Below are 24775 nucleotides of genomic sequence, written 5' to 3' on the forward strand. Positions count from 1 at the left end.
TATAAAAAACCAAGAAATCTATAAGTATGTATTTTCAGTATAGTGCGGCTTCGCTTTGTAAATATTATGTTATCTTTATATTGAATTAAAAATAGAATTATCTATAATTCTGTAATTTAAAAATAGATGGGTAATATACTAATATATAAAGTGTAGGTATAATTATTAATTATCTTCTATTTTGATAGATATGACTACAACACAACGGTTATTATATTTTTATTCAATGCCGAATACGTACAACATTTAAAAATAATTCTTACTATTGCAATTAATATAATATAATCTTTGAAAAACCTCATAACACACACACATATACCAATCCTAGAAAAAAGGCTGATCGAGAGGGACTCGAATCACTCATATTTTCACTGTCTTGGGTGACGGCTCTCCTAGTTGAGCTATCGGCTTACCTATGACTGCGAATTAAATGAAAAATCTGAGTCATCCGGGTTACAGGTTAGAAAACCTCAGATGACAAGTCAGCATGTTGTCTGATCGAATTGTTCGATAAACCGAAAAGCGGGATGCATGAAATATTACAAATCTATGAGCAGTATTAAATTCGTCCATATTATATTATTTTGACCGTTGCATTTAAAACAAAGAGGCGCCATTTCGAAAGCTAAATTTTGTTGCCATATTAATAAAATATAACAATCAATGGATATTATACAAAGTTTAGTACACTGGCTCCGCAATGCGTTGGGTAATCAATTAAGTTTAAGAGCATACATAAGTGAAACGGCAAATAATTTTCAACAGTATGTGGTACGAAATTTTTCACTCGTCCCCAATCGGAGATCGACAGTCGAGGTGTAAGCACGTCAATTTGTTTTGTGATGGCGCCGGAGGAATATATTATTAAAACATGTAAAGATGACTAAAAAACGCTACCCATTTACTTGAAAAAGATAACATGACAATGAATTTACTAATATAACAGTAACATAACATTAAGATTAAATGGACGCGTGTTGAATTTGTATGACAAATTATATTTCGTTCGGCTCGCGTCATTGCACAATCCGCACATTGCCTAGTCACGATCTTTTGAGATTTTAGACCATGCCTCAACTAACCACTGATTAAGTAACCATTGACTTATTTAAAGTTTATATTGTGCAATTATTAATTATTTATATTTACAGTTTGCGTACTTTTACGATTCTTCATTATAAAAATCATAAATGAATTGGGTAGACCTACCAGAAAATAGTATTTTTTTTTAAATGGCTACAATAATGTTGACGTCACGCAATGTGATGTCACTATGCATAAAAGCTCTCTATATTGAAAATTTTGACGTAATCTTTGAATGTGAATCAGCATGGATATTCTAAGATGATTATACATTGTATTTATTTTATACGTCCAATGACCCAATGCATTCGCCGAAACAAAGTAAGATTGGTTGACCTCAAAAAGAATTTCGCGGGCAAGTTCGACCAGTCATCAAACTCTCATCGACACAATTCTTTTCAACATCAAACTGTTTGATATAATATTATCATTAGTTACGTTGGCGACATGACAGGACGTTGAACCCCAGCTCTCGACTCCGTAAACTGTTTATTTACTCACTAAGCTGCGCTCAAAACATGATATTTTATGATTTGATTTAAATTAAGTTGACGAGACAACCTCCTTTGTTTTGTGAGTGGGTACCAGTTACAATGTAGCTGGTATAGTAGTGTAGATACCTATACATGCATATTATTATATACATAGTATGGGGACATTTTAATAACGTTGGCTTTACCTACGTTATAAATTTGTTTTCTGAACCGTTTTGCACAAGTACGCAGACTTAATTGTTTGGTTTAGTGATTGATTACCATTGACCATTGATTAATCACGAATCTATTGTTAATACTTCGTTACCATTTTGTTACTTACAATTAATTGTAAAAGGTTGAAACCATTGTCCAGTTTCCAAGTCAATTTAGGAAACACGTTACACTTTCAGATTATCGAGATACCTACGTCAGTATTAATTTAATATATTATTATGGATACGTCCAAAGATTTTCAACTTAACAATGAAACTGAAGCTGAAAGGCTTACTATCAGAGCATTGGAGCAGTGCTGGGAGCAGGAGCAGGGAGCAGTAGAGCAATGGGGTTTTACCCGGACCAGAAGCAGAGCCGGCGCACCGAAAATTTGTAGTGCTCCACTGCTCCAGATGTTTTTTCATTATTATTAAAATTTCGTCCTAAAATCCAATGAAAATATTATATTTGACACTTTGAATTACGGCAACACTCCCAAGCGATAAATAACCTCATTTTTTTGACAGAAGAGGCAGATAATGAAAAACGATTTGCTACCAGCAATTTTGTTAATAGAATTAATAATCAAAAGGACGAATAATAAACCTGATTTCAAAACTACTTAAGTATTTTTTTATTTTTTAACATATTTTGTATACATAATACCTATTAAGAGTTTTACCCGGAGCGGAGCAGACCCTGGAGCGGAGCTGGAGCAATTATTGGGTCTCGGAGCGGAGCAACTCAAAAAAGGGTCTGATCCAACCCTCTGCTTACTAGACTAATTATTAAATTAGTTGCCAGTGCAATAAAATAAATAAGACGTTGAAGTGAACCTTCTTAATAACGTAATCTAATATGTATATTGAGCCAAAATCCATGTTAATATTTGATTTTACGTCGCCATTTTGTAATTCGCAAGCGCTTGAAATATAATGTACCTAGTTACTATATTTTTTTTGGCTACCTAATTCAACCACACTAAAAATGTTCTCATTAGATGGCTACTCAGAACTATGTTTTTGCGTTGGAGACTTTTGCGTGGCCGGTAAAGGATATTGTACCTAATCCACATCGCAAACTTGGCGTTTTCTTACCAGATCTAGCATTTTTGTATATGCATCTATCTAGCTTATGAAATTCGTATCTGGCGTATGCCGTTAAATCTAGTGTTTTTCGACACCGCAAACAGCTTAAAACGTTTTCTCATAATAAAGTCAACATAATCAACATGCTGGTCTTTTGTACCTTATATATTATAAATAAAATAAATGTTACATAGTATAAAATGATGACTGAATTTCTTACTTACCCGTATTAATTATTAATTTCAGACTTCACATTTGATTAGTTTTAAAATAAGTAAGTACGTAATTCTTGTTCGATCTTTTTTGTCACGATATTAAAATAATGTTTATAATAAAATTAGGTATGATATATTCTTTTGAAATGATAGTTTCTAGAGTGCAGACTGTGTAGACACTTTTCAATTTTGTGAAAATCTACTATTTTTTCTGTCATCTAGATTATTTTTGGTAGGTACCCCGGGTCTGGCATATTTTTGTAAATGACAGTTGGCAACACTGCTGCATAATAACAAGATTTCTAATACGAATGGCACGCACAATATCTTCTGAAACTCTGAAAGTATTTCAGTATTATAGGATGCGACTTAAAAATAATGTCGTAGGTACATAAGTGAAATTAAATGACAATAAAATTCATAAATGACGTGTGCTGTCGGCTGAACTGCCTTATTAAACCAGTAGTGGCATTAATGGTACCTAGATGTAAATTGACATTCATTGAAACGCGGCAAGCTTTTGCATTCTGTGTGAGTGACCAACAATTTTATTTTAACTGACTGCCACACAACTAGGCATGCGAATTACTTGACTTTTTAAATAACCGGATCGTCGAATATTCAATAGTTCTTTACCCGGTTATCAGGTAATAAAATATAGTAGGTAGTTATATAATTATTATACATGTTTGATACCAAACCAAAATATAAATGATTTTTACGCGGTATTGACAAGATATGGTTTAATTTATCACCGGTTATACGACTATTAATTACAAGTACCTACAACTATCGAATGAGAACGCATTGAGAAATGTTGCTTTGCGTATATTTCCGTAATTTCTTCAAAGATTCGGGTAACAATGATATTCTTTATCACAATTATAAATATAGTGTCAGGTTTGCTTGCTTGGATATTTATGTTGAAGTAACAGGATTACAGTGGTTTTAAGTTATATTAAATCTATGGGTTTAAATTATGATTTGATTTTTAAATTTCAAAAATTCGGTTCATCCATTCGTCTAGTGAACCTACTCCACCAACATACTTATCGCCGTTCCGAGTTTTCTCTCTTTGGTCGACCCATTGATTTACTATATATGGAACTCCTGAGGCACCCGGCCTTGGCCGCCCTCAGAGGAGATGAGCGGATAGCGTCAAGAGGGACGTAAAGAGGTTTGAGTGTGACTGACTGGGGACAGAGCTCGGGATAGAGAACCTGGAGGGCAGTTTTGCTGTCGGTAAATCATTGATTTATTACATAGGATGGGCGTAGCAGTCTACTATAATTACTAACGTTAATTTCGCATAGGTTTGATGCGTACATTATTTTTGAAATTACGTAAGGCAATGGAAACTATCCATCGGCTTATCATAAAGGTCCATATTCACAAAGGTTAATATCGTATTATGATAATTCTGATTAAATTTGTATTTTTTAATGTTAAATTAAAAAGTCCTATGAAGAAATGAAAATATTAATTACATGTAGGTATCTATCAGTTGATTGATAAACCAAAAAGTGTGCCCAATTTGCAGAGTAATCAGTTACTGGATATTATGGTTGCCATGTCTACATAAAACTAGATTGGTACTACTCAAATAATGATTCAATTAACTTCAAACTTCATATATAACTTGACATATTATTGCTGTTACACACGATTATTATACTGGAAATTTAGCATCAGTTGATAGGCATTTATATCCACTTACTGTTATGCGAAAATATGAGTAATCGTTTTACAAGGAACCAGGGTCAAATTGTGACCCCAGCAGAATGGAACATAATTGATCTGTCTACAATCTATATTCTAGTCTGGACGGTAAAATTCTTAGTCAATGTAATTCAAGCCTATCACGAAATTTCCGGTTGTAGTCATTTTTAAAACAAGCCACGGGGCTCAGATTGAGTTAAATAAACCGATGTAGTGGTTGTTATATATGTTACGCCGAATGTGCGAAATTGACTATTACAATATGAAATGGGAAAAATTTTGCCTAAATCATGTAATAGTCAAGCCCGTTGCCTTATTCATGAATTAGGTAAATTATCTGCTGAGTGCGTGAATTCGCCAGGGTATGGAATTCTTAAACTGTAAACATGGCAGTAGAAAAAGTAAATTTAATACGGATGGTTTTATTAGTTATAATTGGACATTTTTTTTTCGACCATGTTCGATCCTGATAGGATCATATGGGCTTCCACAGAGTGGAGGTTTGTATTGACAGATTTTGTTTTTTATGAGAAATGGATGTCAGCCACTTGCTCAACCTATTAGGCCATACCCTGACACACACACAAATTGAAAAACAATATGTGTACATGCCAGACCCAGGATTCGAACCTGGGACCCACGGCTTTATAGTCCAACGCTTAAACCGCGCGGCCACCGTGGACAATCGGACATAATATAATATTATTATTATTAGGTTAGGTTAGGTTTTGTAATTCTGAATTCAACTGAATGTCCATTTTGAGGTTAGCTAACAAGTGTCAAAAAACTATCAATTCATACTATCACAAACAAACAATCAACCATTGCACGATTGATACTCACCCAAGCATAAATCAAATCGCGAAAATACCTTTTAATGAAATTCTTCCGTTTTCATATTATAGTTCTAGACTTTTTTTGGGCATAGTAAATGGATATGAACGTCATTGTAATTATTGATTTGTATATATTTATATAGTCAATGACATTTGACACATTTGGTTAGTTTGATTAGTTGCAAAAAACACCACCGGAGCGCTACCATCTATTTTGACCAATGCATGAGCATTCGGCATAACATAATATAGGTACATAAATGTTAAGAAATTCTTTAAGCTATTTCGTACAGTCGTAAATGCTGAACACGTCAGATAACGACATGGTGTTATTTTTTTATTATTAATAACGGATAATTCGTCATACTACTCTGAAGTCAGTGCAAATGGCATACTAAAAGTTACCTCGTTTTAAATCGATCGAGCTGCCACGTGGCAGAATTCTGTGCTGTTATACCGGTATTGTGACTGAGATATTGCGTTGACTAGGTAATTTTACAGCGTATGAACGACAATTAATATTGGTCGTCAAATAAAGATCCAATTGCCAATAGACCGTAGAAATACAGAGTAAAATTTGTTTGCTATATTAGCGGCCACTTTGTATACAGACAGGTGGAGAGAGTTGTTCGAGGAAGTCAGGATCCAGCCGGGCGGTTTTAGACTGACTAGGCTTTGAGGCGCAATTGCGAGAATTTTATCCATGTGAAAAATACTGCAATAGTTAAGTTAGGTACCAGATTGTCAGCCAAAAATAATTGTTATGTATTTCAAAGATTTTCCTCATTTTTTATCGCCTCATCTGCTTCATGGAGAACCGCCACTGACCCCGGGTTATGGGCTCCTGATAATGGTGACAAATACGAACGTCATTTCAAAATATATGTAAATTATAATTTGTTCTAGAATCTAGATCTAGAGTTTTGACCAACTGTCATGAAATGAATGATATCATTCATTCATTTCTTGTTTGTAAATGAACCATGATCCACGAGTGTACGTATTAATTAATTAATTAATAAAAACTTAAATCTATCGCGCGATAACCCACGAAATAAACATTTATTTGAGGATTTAAAAATGTGTGTTTGCAATGTCATGGTTATTATAAGATGTATAATATTATCATCTCATGACATGACATCCGTGAGTCATTTCGTGACTCACTATTGTAGAATACACCAGTGAACTTTTACTATACAATAATATAATAAACTTTTCTCTCGTGGAACAACTCGGCCTTTCAATATACGCCAACGCTCCACACATATTACTAAAAAGACATAAAAATAGTATTACTACTCTGAACGAAAAAACTACAAACTTATTTTGGTTACGTAACGTTTCTAATTATTCGCGTTCAAAGTGTGGCCATTATCCATAGATAAATAGTTTACTGTGCGGAATTTATTACTTCCTATGATGTCACTCTATTTTTTTTAGATTGTAACACCAGTGCAGCACTACAAAGAATTACAAATTAAATTCAACAATGGGTTATAAAAGGTGTTCGTTTCAACCATCACAGAGATTCCAAACTGATTTTCATTGGCCTACACTTGAAATATTGTGTAGACTCTCGGGGAACCTCTATTTAATTGATTCATATTTAGGTGTACCGGAAACAAAACACGACCAGATATTTTCACTTTATATCTGGCTTCCTCTTATCGGTCGGTGAGGGTCGTGATAACTTAGAAAAGCTGCAGTTTTCTTCGCGACCACGACGCTCGCGCTGCTGCCATGACGTAGCGATTAGTGACATCGCCTCTTTGTGACGGCACCTATCTAGACGCATTTCAAGCCACGCTTTCTGATGTTACGTCAATTCCCAGATCTATGAAGTTCATTCCTCACATGAACAACAACGTATTTGAAGATTCAGTACCTACTAAGCTGCCGCCGATGTGATAAGAAGCGTTCTTTAACTTTATTAAGTGTAAAAGATTGGTGTACTTTTGTAATTTCTTCCTTTCCTTCCTTTCTTTTCTGCCTGTCACAATAAATCAGTTGTTCCATCCAACAACTCACATAACACCAATTCACACCTTCTCTCCCGCAGCCCCCAACCTCCGCATTCATCTTGGAGTCAGAGGACGGTTTGTTATTTGGTACAGTAAAATATTTTACTTAGGTAGGCAGTCATACGAAGACTTTATTTAATATGTTTGAAAAAAAAAAACGTTTTAAAAGTGAAAACTTCTAAGTACATATTTTATTCATTAACCTGGTAACCGAATTTTTTGTCCAGCTTAAATAATAGTTTCAATTATCATGTTTCTGAAGGATGACGTCATATACGCGTAGTTAACATTCAATTGGTGAATTAAATCGCGAGCAATATTATATTATCATCTCATACCTATTGCTTATGCATTCTGCAAAAATATGTACACAGTATGTGCTTCATAACTTTGCACTCCGGTTCTAGGATGAAAATGATGTAATATTATCTATTTATTACTACATATACCTATTAATACAAGTGAATATCATTTGATCTAATTTTATGCGAGGTAATCAGGCAGAGACATATCAGTACCTATAGTAAAAAGTGCAAAGTTATAAAACGTATACTAGAGTATACAACCTACATCAACTGATAATAACTTATTTCAACACAATATTGTTTTTTTAATTTTCCCACGCCACTGTGGTAAGCTAAAATAGGGTGTTGCTTTTATTTAAGTGCGGCATCAAACGTTTAATTGTTTTTTTTAATTAATTTAAATAATTATTCGCCTAGCACCAATTTTAATCACACTAAAGAGTGTTTGTTTCTACACGTGGTTCACAGTTCATTACTATCTAACGGATTCCAGCGAATTTTATTATAATATACGAAAATTCCTTAAAATTTACTTACGTATATTTTTTAGATATTCCGCTGTTTGTGTAGAAAATTATTATAGCAATTGAATGTAATAGCCACGTCAGTAGGCACTATCGTCGAGTATCTAACTTAGTGGCTTCCAAACTTTATGTTACTACCCCCCCCCTTTAAAAAAAATCTAATCTTGGCGCCTCCCCCCCCAACTTCATAAAATAATACAGACACGTTTTTAAATTGTAAAACAAATATTAATCAAAAAAAAAAAATTAAGAAAATGTAATTTACAGAATAATAAGAAGGGTTTGCTATGTACATACTTATAATATAATAATACCTATATTGATTTTAAAAATAATTTGTTTTTAATCCGATGGCGACTGTGCTTGTTCATCTGCACAAAGATTATCAAATCTAGTGTTATTGAGGAGGTGCTACTGAATGTTTCGATGAAGTATCGCATGATAATTCTATCAATTTTTCCTTTTCAATAGTTGTAGTCAATCCAAATTCATCATCTTGTTCATCGTCAAATAGATACTGTAGTATGGCGTTTTATGAACTATGCACTTGGAAACTGTAAACCAGTGGTTACATTGTTCAAATTTTCTCGCCTCCCAGTTTGGAAATCGCTGATCTAACTAGTATTTTAAAAAATCTTCGCCTTTTTTATTTTTTATTGAACGTATTTACTTATTAGTAGGTTTTAGAATAATTATCTACGACGAAACCCTCTTTTTCTTTTGTTGTATGAAACGACTGTGTAAATGTTTCTCGCCATATTGCTAGATAGTTTGATTTTGTTAGGACAAAGGAAATGGAGTCAAAGCAGCGAAAGGGTGCTACTTTAGTCTACAAAATCACCTAAACTAAAGTCTCGCAGTCTCTCCGCCGTACAAACATTCTGATCCGACCAATACTGACCTACGCTTCGAAGTGTTTGGAGTGTTGTGTCAATACTGACCAAGGCCGATGAGCGTGCGCTCGTATTCAAGAGGAAGGTGCTACGTAGTGGAAGAAGAAAACCAGTGTATAGGCATATCCTAGAGCTCTACAACTTCTTTCAAGATAAATGTGTCTTCGCATTCGTTAAACTTGGTAGATCCGATGGGCGGGCCATACAGCACGAATAGACAGTGATTAACCGTCGAGGGGAATCCTGGATTAGACAGGACAATCGGAGGTTGATTCGCAGACCCCGACTCCGGTGGTTAGGCGGTGTCAACAAGGATGCTCCTGGAGGACACTGGCCCAGGATATGGGAGATGGGGGAAATTCTTTGAGGAGCTAGGACCCGTCCAGGGTTGTCGGATAACTTATGATGACAATGGTGGTTTGATTTTTTACTTACTAGGACGTAATTTGTCAGGAAAAGTTTGTATGACTTGTATTAGGCATGCCACTGTATACTAATGTCAAATGTCAAGGACGAAAAAATAAAATTTAATGGTAGTTTCTTGTGAATATGTAAATCAGTTATTTTTCTATGACCGTCGTAGTATTCGGTTATTTTTTACTATGCATTGCATAATATTCGGAATTATATGCCGAACTTTTATGAATCATTATCAATAAGTTCAAATGTAATTCTGTCAATGGATTTTTTTTAATTTTAGTTCTGTAAAGTTTACCATAAAGCAGTGAACATTTCATTGATAAACAAAAGAGAAGCACAATCTTTAATAGTTAGTAGGTACCTATCAGGCGTGTATACAGAAAAATGGTATCGGTCCATTTCTAAAAAAATCCATGATAATTAATATTTTTAAGGCGGCGGGACAGTCAGGTTTAACAAAATCTATCTGGTGCCAATGACTTGTCGTCGCTTCCACCGCGGACCTCCGTTCTTTTTCAGGCACCTTCCCCATACCCAGGAACAGAATTTTTGATCTAGTGATAAAAACCTGGTTTGCAGCTATACTTACTCATTGCGCTTGTGCGTCCACAAATGTTTATCAAATACAAATCGACAAGTCATAATCATTGTGATCGTCGTGTCCGATTTTGTCGTCGGCGGCGTCTCATCTTTTAGAATATTCAAACAAACATTGGATGCCTATATCGTTGCATGAGTGTCACGGGTCTTCCATTGTTACAGGCCTTGCGTGTGAGGTCCTGTCGGAGAAGAAGAAGTCATATTCCATTCGCCTAAATAGTATTTTTAGTACTGTGGAGTGGGTCCGAGTCCGAACCCCCACCCCGCTCGTTTAGCGGTCCTGATACCTATATTATGAATAATTTATGTACGTTGTTTTATGCTTTCTACTGTAGGATAAGTGGTAAATCATACTAAATCCTAGTGATATCTGCCAAATAAAAAATACGTATCTACCACTAGAGTTTTCGCAAGGCCCTTGATTCCATTGAACACGAATCTTATAAAACTGAATCTAACTAGATGATGTAGATAAGTATAATATACTTTATAACTAAACTTATTATGGCGACTTGTCATGTCAAAGTTGTATTTGTATTAATTATTGTATTATGCGTTTGCTAACCTTGTGAGCTAATTGAAGTGGGTTTATTGTCGCCTTTGTCTTTCGTGGATTATTAATTCGCAGCCTCACTTGCCTGCCAATACAATTTAATATGTAGTATAACAATTATTTACTTCCATCCAGTGAATGCTAACCTAACTATATTATATATTTATTTTTATTCAAATAATTAATCTGTCCTGTCTTTACATCATTATGTAAAAGACGAAATGAACAGAAAGTTTTCCATCAGCTATCTATGACCGTTAAAATATGTTTACTAAAACATTTGTACGATGGAAAATTGTTCGAAATCATTAGGCCGATTCCCAAATACACAAAAAAAGCAAGGCGAATGGAATTTTTATCGATCAGGATATTGCCGCGTCGGTAATTTGTATGAATTAAAAATATAGTATTTTATTTGAAATGACATGCAATATTGATTAAATTTGAGAATTGGATGTTACTCTGAAATAAATATTATTAGATAGGTACATAATTATTATACTTACCTTTAAGTCATTTTGAAATTATCTCCTTGATTTAAATAACACAAAAATCGTTGGTAGTATTAACGAAATTCGATAAAACCTCGGACTTACAGTTGTTGGTTAATTTCGTCGTGATTAGGTATGGCTTCATTGGTAAACCACATTGGTCGGAATCATTGATATACTACTAGCTGAGGAGTTCCCATACAAGTGTCAATTTAAAAATGTACCACAAAAGAAGATATTACGAATATCGTCTTATAATATTTCCCTGTAGGTATAATGCGCTAAGACCGTTTACATGGATTCCCGAATTTCACCCGTATTGCCCTGGCTGTAAAACTAAATTTACGTTATTGGAATAGTGACCCTAAGGGTCTGCAACTCAAAGCTTGCAAGCTACCAAAAATTCATGTCTGAGCGGACAGAGCAAGTCGTCATGCGCTGACTATTAGTTAGAGTAAGATGCAAGCTAGATCGGGCTTACTCATAATTATTACCAGGTCGTTTTCGAGACAAATATTAAGTGAGCTTATATCGAGTTAAGTCCGCTGATATTAAAACAGTAAGTTTTAACACTTGCCGAGTCACTGAAAATCGGGCGTCATTTTGAAGCATAATATGATTCATCCAGTAGTATGTACTTATATCAATGGTCGGAATCCAGTAGATGCAGGTTTGAGTCCCGCTCTGTACCAATATTTTAAACACATATTTTCTAATACGTACGTTTCTTTGGTGTGGAATTCTTCCGATACTTTTTAATATTTTTTTTCTGTATTGGAAGACATGCAATTAAAATGATTTCCGAATAATGCAAGTTAACAAACTGTAATTATTATTTTATTTTAGAATTAATGTCACGTCCGTAGTTAGTTAAATCCGTCGTTAGTGGAACAACAACAAGTGCTACTAATTTTTTTGTAATTTCTATCTATTATCTACCGATTCGGCAAAGAGCTGATTGATGAAAATTCAATTTGGCTTGAATGCTCTTCTACCATCGTATACCTACGAGCTGATATGATTTCGGTCGATTATCCTTCGTACAAACTACGCATTACCGAATGTAACTATGCCATATTTTGTTTCATTGTAGGTAAGAAGTACACACGTTGGTACTATGCCGTTCATAGTTTGTGCATCACGTCTACAACATTACATTATGTATTGACACGTGTGAGATTTTACAAATATTTACTGGGAACACTTCAGATTTCCTTCTGACGTCACGTTCGAGACAGTTTTGTTTTTTGCCTAATATTTACATGTGCTACATTTCGACGAAAGCGGTATAAAACAACACGATATAACATAATGTTATAATTTAATAACCCAATTATTTTTGTTGTTAAGAGAGTACATAAGTGAAACGGCAAATAATTTTGAACAGTAGGTATGTGGAACGAAATTTCGCAGTCGTCGCCAGTCGGAGAGTGATAGTCGAGGTGTGAGCATGTCAATTTGTTTTGTGATGGCGTTGGAGGAATATATTCTTAAATCGTGCAAAGATGACTAAAAAACGTTCCGCATGTACATACTTGAAAAAGAAAACATGTCAATAAATATACTATTATTATTACGAATATAATAATAAATACAACATTAAAAAGACGCATGTTGAATTTTTATGACAAATTATATTTCGTTCGGCTCGCGTCATTTGCACAATCCGCGCATCGCCTAGTCATGATTTTTTTAGACCATGCCTCAGCTGAAGAGCCTTAAGACGATACATCAGTGAAACGGCAAATAATTTTCAACTATAGGCGCGACGAAATTTTGGACTCGCTGGCATTCGGAGAGCGAACGTCGAGGTGTGAATTCGTCAATTTGTTTTGTGATGGCGTCGAGAGGAATATATTCTTAAATCGTGCAAAGATGACTAAAACACGTTCCGCATGTAGGTACTTGAAAAAGAAAACATGTCAATGAATATACTATTATTATTACGAATCCTAATAATAAACATAACATTAAAAGGACGCATGTTGAATTTTTATGACAAATTATATTTTGTTCGGCTCGCGGCATTTGCACAATCCGCGCATCGCCTAGTCACGATCTTTGTAGACCATGCCTCAGCTGAAGAATAAAGTAAAAGTCTTCAGCAAATGATACGTTCCAAGCAAGACCATAAATTAATATTATTATTAATGGTTTGAATATACTTTGAGAAGTTGCACTCGTTGCTAAATTACGCAACGGGAGTCCGCAGTGTTGTACACAGCAAGCGTTCACTTCTTGAATTAAAATTGATTTCCAACAGATGATTGCTGCATCTATAATAAATTAAAAGAACAAAGTTTACTTAGTACCTAATTGTTTCTTGAAACACAATCGCACACATGGTTTCATAGTACCTATTATTGTATGTCAAATAAAAATTAGGTTTTATCATGCGATGGTTATGCTATTTACAAGATTTTAAATCTTCTAAGATTTAATTTTTATTGATTCCTATTACCCACTATTCACAAAAATATTTTCACAAACTAGTCACAGCGGAACCGGAAAACCACCAATTCACGCAACAGCCTCCGGTTCGGCTCAATGTAGGGGTACGGGCAGTACGACTGAAACCTATTTTCAAGCCCCATTAATATTATGCATCATAATATAATAATATTTGCAATAATAATTATTAAGTAGTATGTGTGGGATACCTTCTCAACTTTAATACACGTCGCGTGTGTTTAATATTACTATATTCTTCTAACTTATAAGCAAATTTTCATTTTGTACATAAACATAAACTAGGGATTGCAATACCGGTATTTCAAAACCGGTATCCCAGTATGTTTCGATACCGAAATACCGGTTTTAAAAATCAGACAATAACGATACCTATATTCGGTATTGACAGTGGAAACTAAATTTATTAATTATTAACATAAAAGGGACAACAGGATTGTATTTTTGTCAGGTTTCGCGATGTCTGGTTTACTTCCGTAGCACTTCATCATACTTGGTGATCAGCAATGACACATGCTATAAAATATTAATATTTTTACATATGTATATCATATTTATTGGTAAATACTTGCTTCTGTTTTTTCTAATTAATTTACGAATACCGGTATTCAATAGGAAATACCGAAATACCGGTATTGGTATTATCATTCGGTATTGCAATCCCTAATATAAACAAATGTGATGTAATTACATATTGTATTAAAACAGTGAGGTTTTACGTAAATACAACCAATTATTATTGGACACTTTTATACTAACTATAATTGCTGTTTAAAGTTAAAAGGTAGTGTTTTTTTGAAATACGCCATTTCTTTTTACATTCCCCAGTGGTTAAGTTACAACATACGGCCGTAGCCATAAATTGACAAACTAAAACTGAACTAGGGAGTAAGATCATGATAACGCGCGTGTTTCTGAAATCTGGAAATGGCGTATTTCAAGAAAACACTACTTATTCTTAGGTCAATAATTATTATAAAGCAATCATTATTCGTAGGACGTTTATCACATTTGAATGGTCAAAGACATAGCTTATAATCAGTATCTTTAGAATTATTTTCAAATGTGTTAATCGTGCTCATTTTTTGAATAATAAAATGCCTAATTCTTGTCAAATTTGGGATCACAAAGATTATAAAATATATTTTTTTATAGTAAATATGTCACTATAATGTTAACATTAATTTTATTAATGGTTTTGTAAATGCGTTTAAAAATTAATAAATCTAAAAAACCTTAACACCATTGCACATGGATGTACTGAAATATGACTATATTCTAAAACATTAGAGCGAGAGATTTAAAAGAATACTATTTTATATTTTAAAAATACTTTATGCAGTCATCAAATGTTAAAAATAAATATAAAGGATAATAAGGCTTCAAAATTATATAAATAGATTATCTACGTTTAAGTAATGTCCAGGGTTATGCTCTGAAAATACCATAAAAGCTCCGTTTTGACCTACGCTGAGCATGTTGGCCCTTAAGTACTGCCGATAAATCTGTAACTGGATTGTTTAAGCAAGCCCAATTGTTAGTCCAATTTGAATGTACCTGCAGACAGACATTGTGCGGTTAAAAATGATCGAAATTACACCGAATCATTAATAACAAAATTACGAAATATACCGACAATGGATGAATTATTATGATTGTGAACATACTAAGCGAGTAAGCAGCGTTCACTTATCTAAATAAAAAGTGTTGGATAAAATAAATCGATACATACCGCGTCCAGATAATCGAGTGCTTCAATTTGTCTGGCGGTTTACGCCCACAGTGCCTTCTCTACTGAATTTATTCGCCTTAAATCATTAAACTACGTATTGTATACCTTATAGTTTTCCAGTCGATGGATCCACTTACTTAAATGCATGATGTTGAAACATTATATTATATTATAGTACCCAGGCTCCCAACCTTTCTCGAGCTAACTTGTGATCGGACTACTAGTTATAATATGATGAATAAAATACATTAAGAACACTGTAAAATAAAATTTTGCATGTGAAATATATATCACTCATTGCATTTTTATGTGTTTGTCTATATGTTATGATATTTCTTCACACATTTTCTTTTAATCTGTTTTTACGTGTGGAATGTCAATAACTATCACATTTTTATTGACTTGGGGTTTGCTTCTACTTTCAAATTAGCAAATAATATCTGCTTATTAAGAATCAAAAATTACACCTTTTCTAATCCTTTGAACACCAATTTTCACATTTTCCACCTTAACTCGCCCTTTTTGTGTGTGAATAGATTGTTAAATGCACTTTTATTAATTGTATACTGAAACCTTTTTCCACTTTCAGTGGAATTCTCTGAATTTTGGGTCAACGAAGATAATCGAGTGTCGATTTCCTGACTTATTCGAATTGAGGCTTCTGACGTCGTAGCGAAACTTCAATTATTCCATTAAGGATTATGCTACGTAAAAATAAAAGAAATAGCCTTTCGAGTGTCACATACATTATACACAAAATATCTCAGCAATCCTCAACCAGCAGTAGTGTTCGCCGATCTAACTAAACGCTTATTGAATAAACAACTACTGAGTACTTACTTATAGCAAAAACCTGTTGGTATGGAGGGCAGTTTTAAAATGTTATTTTTATCTCCCAGATGAACTATTAAAGTGATTAAAGTAAGTCTGGCCTGTGCTCCGCGCAGATCTTGTTTTTATAATGGCCCATAGTGCAGACTATTACATTTTTTGTCTAGCAACATTATTGATTGCTGTGTCATATAAAAAAAACAAAGTAATGAACTATAACACAAGGCTTTTATTGTGCCATTTAGCCAGATGTAACGTTTACATTATTATGTACTACATTTTTAATTTGGCTCGCTGAGGACCATCTTTATCCAGCACTGAGCACTGAGCATTGAATCAAAAAACATGCTTTGTTTTTTATATAACTAACTAGGTACCTATGTAGTTTGACATTCAATCCAACATTTTTTCGTAAAAGTATGTTGATGATTTGGTATAGAACTTAAATTGGTATGTGTTTAGTATTTACACATGAAAAAATAATATTTTCGTACGACAGTAACAACACTTGACGTTGAAAGTTTACACACGAGAATAATATTTTCGTAGTGATCTAACAAAAGCAAGATGGCGTAACGAGCAAACAGCTGACATCACCTGAAAACCGACCGGCATTGACACCGTTGCTATCGAACATATTTTAATCAATTTATTTCCTAGAAATCACAGCTTCGGCCGATGATGGTGAATCAATATTCAATCAATAAGTCTACCTCATCTATTCTGACATAATATTAATTAACATAACAAACATGTATATTGATACTTGGTTAACATAGGTTTTTGAATGTAGATTACTTCTTATTAATACTAAAGAGCAAGAACAAATCGCAACATTCGAGTGTTTTTTTTATTAGCAATAACTAATAAGTTACTATCTAATGGATACAACAAAACCTGGTTATTTTGAATGGTATTTATTTGTATACATATTTCTGTGAATAACTAGATGGTCAACTAAATATTTTATCGTTTTTTTTTCTTTATTTACTGCAATCAATATTTGTGGTTTTTAAAAGCCATCTCAAACGAAATGCAAAACTTTAGACCTAAATATCTGAACAAATAAAAGCCTTTTTTACCTACTATTATGCTATACTATTGTTTTTTTAATCAGGTGGAAAGCTGTCCCTAAACCTAAACGACCTAAACCATTTTCTTTTGGGCTAAAGACCTGAGTTATACTAAAAACTTCAATTTGATAAAATCTTAGTGATTAATTTTCATTTTAAATAATCAATACGTAGGTATCTAAAAACATAAAAAAATAAACTCCTAATTTAGACGAAAAAAACTAACGTTTTTTGCAAGTCAGGTTTTTATTAATACACCGTATTTTATGAATAATTTTATCATGTACATGTAGTTAAATAAGTTTTTTAAAAGGTCACAAAACTTACATTTAAGTACCTACCTACTAATATATTTTAACGTTAAAAAATATTCCAAATATTATTTGATGAGGTACTAATAATAATCCGACTTCCAAAAAATACAGTTCTTTTAAATTTGTCAGTTTATTTCATAAAACATATTTTAATGTTCTTAGATAGGTACGTATTAATGATTTAAAATCAAATTTATTACGTAGTAAAATATATTAAATTTTAAATTAGCACAAAAATGATTCTCCGCCTTATTTGAACTAGGTATTTTTTATTAACAAACATAAATTACATTTTTTTTAAATTAGAAAATTGATACTGCAGTGCTTTTGGATGTGTGCTCATTATATTATTTGAGATGCGGAATGTCTATACACTATATACATACGATTATGAGCAAATAAGTGAGTAAAGTCAATGTTTACATTATAAACAAATATTAATTGTTTTTCTAGCACTTATATAGGTATGAAGTTCGTCATGTCATGATCTCTATTTGTACTCTCACGGGAGCGTTATTTATAAGCATGTCTAATAAATTACATATAATTAAATACAATAAAATTTATACCAAAGTTCAATATCATTACCGTAAAAAAATATTCCTTAGCCAAATCAAATGAGCTTCTTTTGAATGACATATGTTGATCTATGTTACAATACATTTAGTTACTGACTTAGAAGCCATAAAATATTTTTCATATACCTACATAACTCTATTTCATAAATTAAAAATACATATTACCAAATGTAGGTGTTGACAATTATTGTATTAATGTTGTGATGGGCTGTGGTGCTACTATGGACATCTAGTGGCTGGCATGTAATGAAGTTACGTAATTTAAAAATATATCTTTATATTAGAAAACAGATTGAAAAAAATATGGTTCCGAGCGGGACTTGAACCCGCATCTATCGGATTCCGATCAAAGTCTTTTACCAATTTAGCCATCAGGATCCTAATTAGTTGCGATGAAATAAACGAATAGCCAAGGAACTGAAGCTTTTGTCGTAATAAGGTAAATAACATTATTTTGTCATGAATGTAGTTGAAGTGTAGAAAAAGAAAAATAATAGTTTTAATTCAAATATTAACCTAAAACAAAACTGTTCTCAAATGAGCGTACATTGAACAGTTTCAGTGAATTATTACTTTTCTATTATGTATCATTATAGTGTACATATTTTGATTTCTCTCAAAGATATATGGTAGATTTTTTTTTATTAATACGCAATTGAATGAATGAATGTCACACGTTTAGAAATAAGAGCATATTCCTTGATATTGAGGATTTTTAACAGATTTTTGGTATCAATGGTATTAAGTCGTAAATACATATCCAAATTCTTCAACATAGGTATAATATACCTACATAGTCGTATTTTGTTTCTAAGAACAATTTGTGTTATTATTTTGAAACAGGATACATCATTACCTAATACCTACATTATTATAATGTAAATTTGCCACGGAAACATAGTGTGTGCTTAGCGTCTAATTACTCAGTTTTATTTCAGCATATTTTTTTGTTTGTTAAATTGTTAAATAATGAAAAAAAAACAAAAAAAAAACTGGTGTGTAGGTACAGGTGTGGTGAAAATTTGCGAGCCATTATTTATCTATGCTCCCGTGGTGAAATTTAAATAATTAGATCGTTAACACTACGCAGACTGTTTATGTTCTGCTTCGTTTAGTTGGAGAATGGGGTATTTTTTTCCTTCTTTTATTAACACGTTGTGTAGAACATTGTAGTCTAGTTATATAAGTATAAGCATTTTACCATTACACGTACATTATACGAACCATCGAAGACAGTTTGATCACTTTAAAACATCTTCTTTGTTGGAATTTTTTAAAAGTCGACTCATACGTACGTTCTGTTCACGATTTCCCACGAAACTAGGTTTCTTCTAAATGTGATTAAAACAAACGTAACTTTTAAAAAGAATTTATTATAAAATAATGGTACCTTTAATGCTCATTTTTATGACTTATATTTCGTCCATAACTAATGTAACTTAAAATATTTTGGTGTGCCTAAAAATGCTTTTACGCCAAAAATATTTTATGACTAATTTGGTTTTAGAGGTAAGTATATGTGTTATGAGTGATATAAGAGGGATAAAACGTTAAACCATTTTCAGTTTTACAACGCAATACGATCCTCGAGTCATGGGTATGTTAGCGCATATAAATTATCGAAGAACTGTTTGAAATACTTTCATTCGCAGTGTACCTAATAAAATATACATTCTTCGATTTCGTGTCCACTATTGAGGATTATGATTCCTTTCAAATAGTTTAGTTATGTATATCCAGTGATCCCTGCATTTCGCTGTAAGCACAGCTGAAAGTATTGAGATACCTGTTACGTTCTTCTTTTGGTCTGGCCATGGTGTAGCTGTAGGGCGTGTAAGCTCCAAATTTTTGTTTCTCTTTCTGAATAAATAGCAAAATTTCCGCAGTATTATAGGCGTACATTGAGTAACGCCTATTGACGACCGTAATTTTTATAAAATTTGTAGTCTCTGACATATTTGACCATATAACCAGAAAGGAAAACAATAATAGATGTCTGTCACGAATTAAGTAATATTTTTGTAATTCGACATTTTGGCTAATGGCTTTGATTATTGAAATATATACCTAGATTAGAATGAAATTATGGCATTTGGTTACGGAGTAATTTTGCAGTGCACTTATTATATGGGTATTTTTTGGAAAATTTGAAATTTATCTTGTTATTTTCTATATATAGCTCAAAATAGGTAATAGTAATATTTTGTTGAGTTGATTATATAATAATATTGAGATTAAAGCAATCAAAATAAATATATTATATTTATATAGATTGCTTTAATCTCAATATTAAACACATAGCATTACATTACTATACTATTTAGCAGTGGATTCAAGAACAGGAATTCAATGTCTAGTTTTATTTACTCTTGAATACAATATCAATTTGACCCCACTAGTAATATCAATGTTAAACCAGCGGTATTTGTTTACGGAAATAATTTTCGTCTTTCCCCCCAATTTAATAGTATACTTTTTTCATGGACATGCTCGTAATTTAGTCCTACAATAGGAGATACTATCAACCGGGTGAGTTATGGTCTCTGGCCGCTCGAGCGGGTCACTACTCGAAAACGTTCCGCTGTTCCGGGATTATACCTAATTATTATACTATTTCATATTCAAATTGCATGTACTGTCGCGGATAGTTGCACAGCCAATTTTAATTTTGTAGAATTATGTCATTACTAAAATCTAGCGATCATTTATCACCTGCACAGTTTTACAACACAGGTGGGAAATATTTTCTTACATACAGTACGTTGTCTATTTTTTCCTTGTTTCGATTTTTTTTAAACAACGACGAGATGTTAACTAAATTAACTAAGATCATCACGTAGTCGTAGAGTATACGTCACATAACTTTGCACTCTAGGCAGCGCTCGAAATGGAAAAGTTTACGAACCGGAGCGCTCAATTTTCAGAGATAAAAAGTATATTATCTATTTATTTATTTATTACTACATATAATAATACAAGTGAATATCATTTGGTCTAATTTTATGCGAGGTAATCAGGCAGAGAGGCGTATCAGTGTAGTAAAAAGTGCAAAGTTATAAAACTTATACTCTATCCTTGGAACACAGAAAGGATATAAGTATAGTATTTTGATGGGAGACCATTTGGTAGGTGGAGTGCTTGTTGGCCCAAGTCGATGTGGTTGTATAGCGTGACCAAAGATGAGCAAGCAATCTTCACCTCGTATTGGGGGAAGATAGTAGACGATTGATCGGAATGGTGGTGACTACTAAATGGTGCTAGAGCCCGCATACGGCTATTATTATATTACGATTTTTTCTGTATTTTGACGTTCAACTATTTTATTGGTTTCCTTTTCAAAGCATTTCAGGAGTTTAAAAATATTTTAAAGATGGAAGCTTCCAGTGAAACACCTAAAATTTCTGCAAGATAGTTTTTGTATTAAGTACGTTTATCAGGATATTTGCTATGATTTTTCTGTTTTATATACAGCTTGCCCCGTTGTCATCTTCTTATTTTGTAATAAACGCTAAACTGTGTATTTCAGCGGAATTTTTTTTTAATGTTCTGAATTGGGATTTGACAAATTTGGCCAAATTCGTTAGAATGTCTCGCTTGATAAAAACTAAATTCAGTAAATGCTTAGTAATTATTTGCTAGGAGTTGTTTTTCGAACCGTTTAGTAGCATTTATGCTTTTATTGGCATTAATTTGTAAGTCGATAAGCATTGTTATCTTTTATCGTACTATTCAATAATTGAAGTTGATATTCTGAATGCAATAAAGAATAGAAGATTCTACCAATCAAAGTACAGTAACTAAAATACAGTCCTCAGGGTGACCGTATTGCCTCTGCGAGTACATTTGAATATTTTCATTTTAAATAATCAAGACGTGTCAAAAACTTAAAAATTAAAAAATAACCCACACAAAATGCACGTACGCTAAAAGTCCGATTTTTATTAGATTATCGCATATTATGGATATTTTTATTATTAATTAAAATGTAGTTATTTCGAATGTACCATAAAGATTTTTGAACGATTTCAATTAAACAGAAACATTGATTTTTCTAAAATATATAAATGTATAACTTGAATTCCATTTGATTTAACCCTATTGTTGTAACCTTGCGCCCACAATGGCAGAGCGGCTTACGTGTCGGCTTATAATGTCGTGAGCCCCAGGTTCGAATCCGAATCAATTTGTATTTGAAGTCAGAGTACATACCTAATAGGTTGAGCGCCTAATATCCATTTCTCATTCAACAATTAAAAAAAAACATGATAGGTAATACAAACGTCCACTCATCAAAGCTCGGATCTCGGATCCAGCCTAAATACCCAAAATAAGACAGCAGAGGAGATAAAAATCCGCATTATCTCCGGCATTATGCCTGCAAGCGACTGGTGGGGTCGAAAATTCTAGGCCGAAGAAGTAAACTTCTAATATAAAACAATTATAAGGCCAGTGGTCACTTACGGCTGTGAGACTTGGTGCTTAACTCAAAACGAGGAAAACAAATTAGCTGTCTTCGAGCGCAAAATACTCCGCAAAATCTTTGGACCCACTTTGGAAAATGGGAACTACAGAATAAAAATGAACCATGAATTGGAAGAGCTGATTGAACAGCAAACAATCATAAGGTACTGTAAGTTCCAAAGACTACGATGGGCGGGACATGTGGAGAGAATGCCTGAAGTTAGAGCGCCAAGGATCATGACGAAGTGGCTACCCCAACGGAAGAAACCCAGAGACCGTCCAAGAAGGAGATGGGCTGACGCCGTAGAAGTGGACTGGCTTCATATAGGAAGACCCGGTAACTGGAGAAGTTATACCTACATATGTATTTTTTATTTTTTTTAAATACATTAAATTTATGAATTATTAAAAATCCTCATCGTATCTTCGAAAGATCTTAGTAAACTACGTTTAGACTCGTTCTAATGAACACACATTTTATATCGTGTTTTGCAAACTTGTTTCTAAAAATAAATATTGCTTACGTATTGATTATTTAAAATGAAAGTTATCAGTAAAATGTACTAAATTTCAGTCTTTGCCAAAAACATTGCTCTCGCCTGGTAGGTAGGTACTAGGTACCATACTGGCAAACCTATTTTTCTTACACAATGATGTTATTGTTATCTATAGATATGTGTCAAGGTCATTGTTGACTATGGCAAAGAAAAATGCGATTCAATTTATCAATAATTAGTCATGTTTATTATTTTTTTATTTATAGGTGTGACTTATGTTTGGTGTAAATGAAAACGCTGTCATTGTTACTAGTGTTGTATTCTGTCGTGAAAAATATGACCCGTTTTTTTTGGTAAAATCAGTACCCTGTATCTTTATTCGAATTTAGTCCAGTCCAAAGCCCTCAACTTGTAATATAATGAATGACCATAGTGTATTCGTATTGGATACTATAAATAAGTAAATAAATTTAAAATACTTTAGCTAATAATATAAGTACAGGTTGGCGAACCTTTTTACGTACGCGTGCCAAAATAACCCAAATATTATTTTTCGACTGTCTGACGTGCCGAGCTGTTTTTCATGGGGGGGGGGGGAATGGTTTTTAAGAATTCTTTTAAAATTTATAATGTTCTAGTTAGATATCACTCACAGAACATAGCACATATAGCTTTATCACTTTTTCAATTACCTACTTACCTTTCGCCATACATTTCGGTCCACCAATTTTGAAACTGTCTGCCAGAATTACTATTACTAGCTCCACCAAGTTTTTGTTTCTTATTTGGTCCAGCAATTTTTGTTGGCAGAAATTAAATTGTCTGTTGCTGTATTACTTAGTTCGGTTATTTACGCACAAATTGACACCTGGGCCCCGATTTCTTAACTATCGACTCGTGTGGCACCAGACGACATGACGTAATTGTGACGTCAGCCGATCCACGCTCGAGGCATGCCGCCCGCGCGCAGTGCTCACCGTAGATAATTATTACGATGAAACACCTATATGTGTATGGTGACAATGAATAGCGCCGCTGTCTGAGTAGCGTGATTTTCTCGAGTGCTATTATCACTCCGGTAGTACGTCACAATGATGTCATATGACGTCATGTCGACCAGGAAGCTTGCACTCGCAAGTTCTAACATAGGGCCCCTGCAATGATCCGATCAGATGTGGCATTCTCTCGCTACAGTGGTCTCAAGTATTGTAAATCGATCAAAATCAGAGGTTCACGGCGCGGCTTCCCCTACTACGTGATAGCAATAGTACGATAATATTATATGTGGCGTATAAAACCTAGGGACCACCTATGGAATTATTTATTTACATTAAACATTATGCTTATTCTTGAAGAGTATTATTTGCCTGTTGCTGTTAT

The 24775-nt window shown here is 33.4% G+C and overlaps 1 protein-coding gene and 1 long non-coding RNA gene across 2 annotated transcripts in view; both read left to right on the top strand.

Moving 5' to 3' along the window:
• LOC147067155 (uncharacterized) overlaps positions 1 to 24264 on the top strand; it is a 561518-nt gene extending 537254 nt beyond the window's left edge. The window contains exon 2 of the long non-coding RNA XR_015071546.1: positions 23962 to 24264. This is a non-coding gene — a long non-coding RNA (uncharacterized LOC147067155). The remainder of the gene's footprint in view (positions 1 to 23961) is intronic.
• LOC147067170 (protein amalgam-like) overlaps positions 1 to 24775 on the top strand; it is a 281872-nt gene that overhangs the window by 92114 nt on the left and 164983 nt on the right. The window lies entirely within an intron of this gene.

This window comes from Rhyacophila brunnea, unplaced genomic scaffold (assembly GCF_057557595.1).
Source record: "Rhyacophila brunnea isolate RB1 unplaced genomic scaffold, BYU_Rbru_1.0 scaffold_4, whole genome shotgun sequence".
In the NCBI taxonomy this organism is placed as follows: domain Eukaryota; kingdom Metazoa; phylum Arthropoda; class Insecta; order Trichoptera; family Rhyacophilidae; genus Rhyacophila; species Rhyacophila brunnea.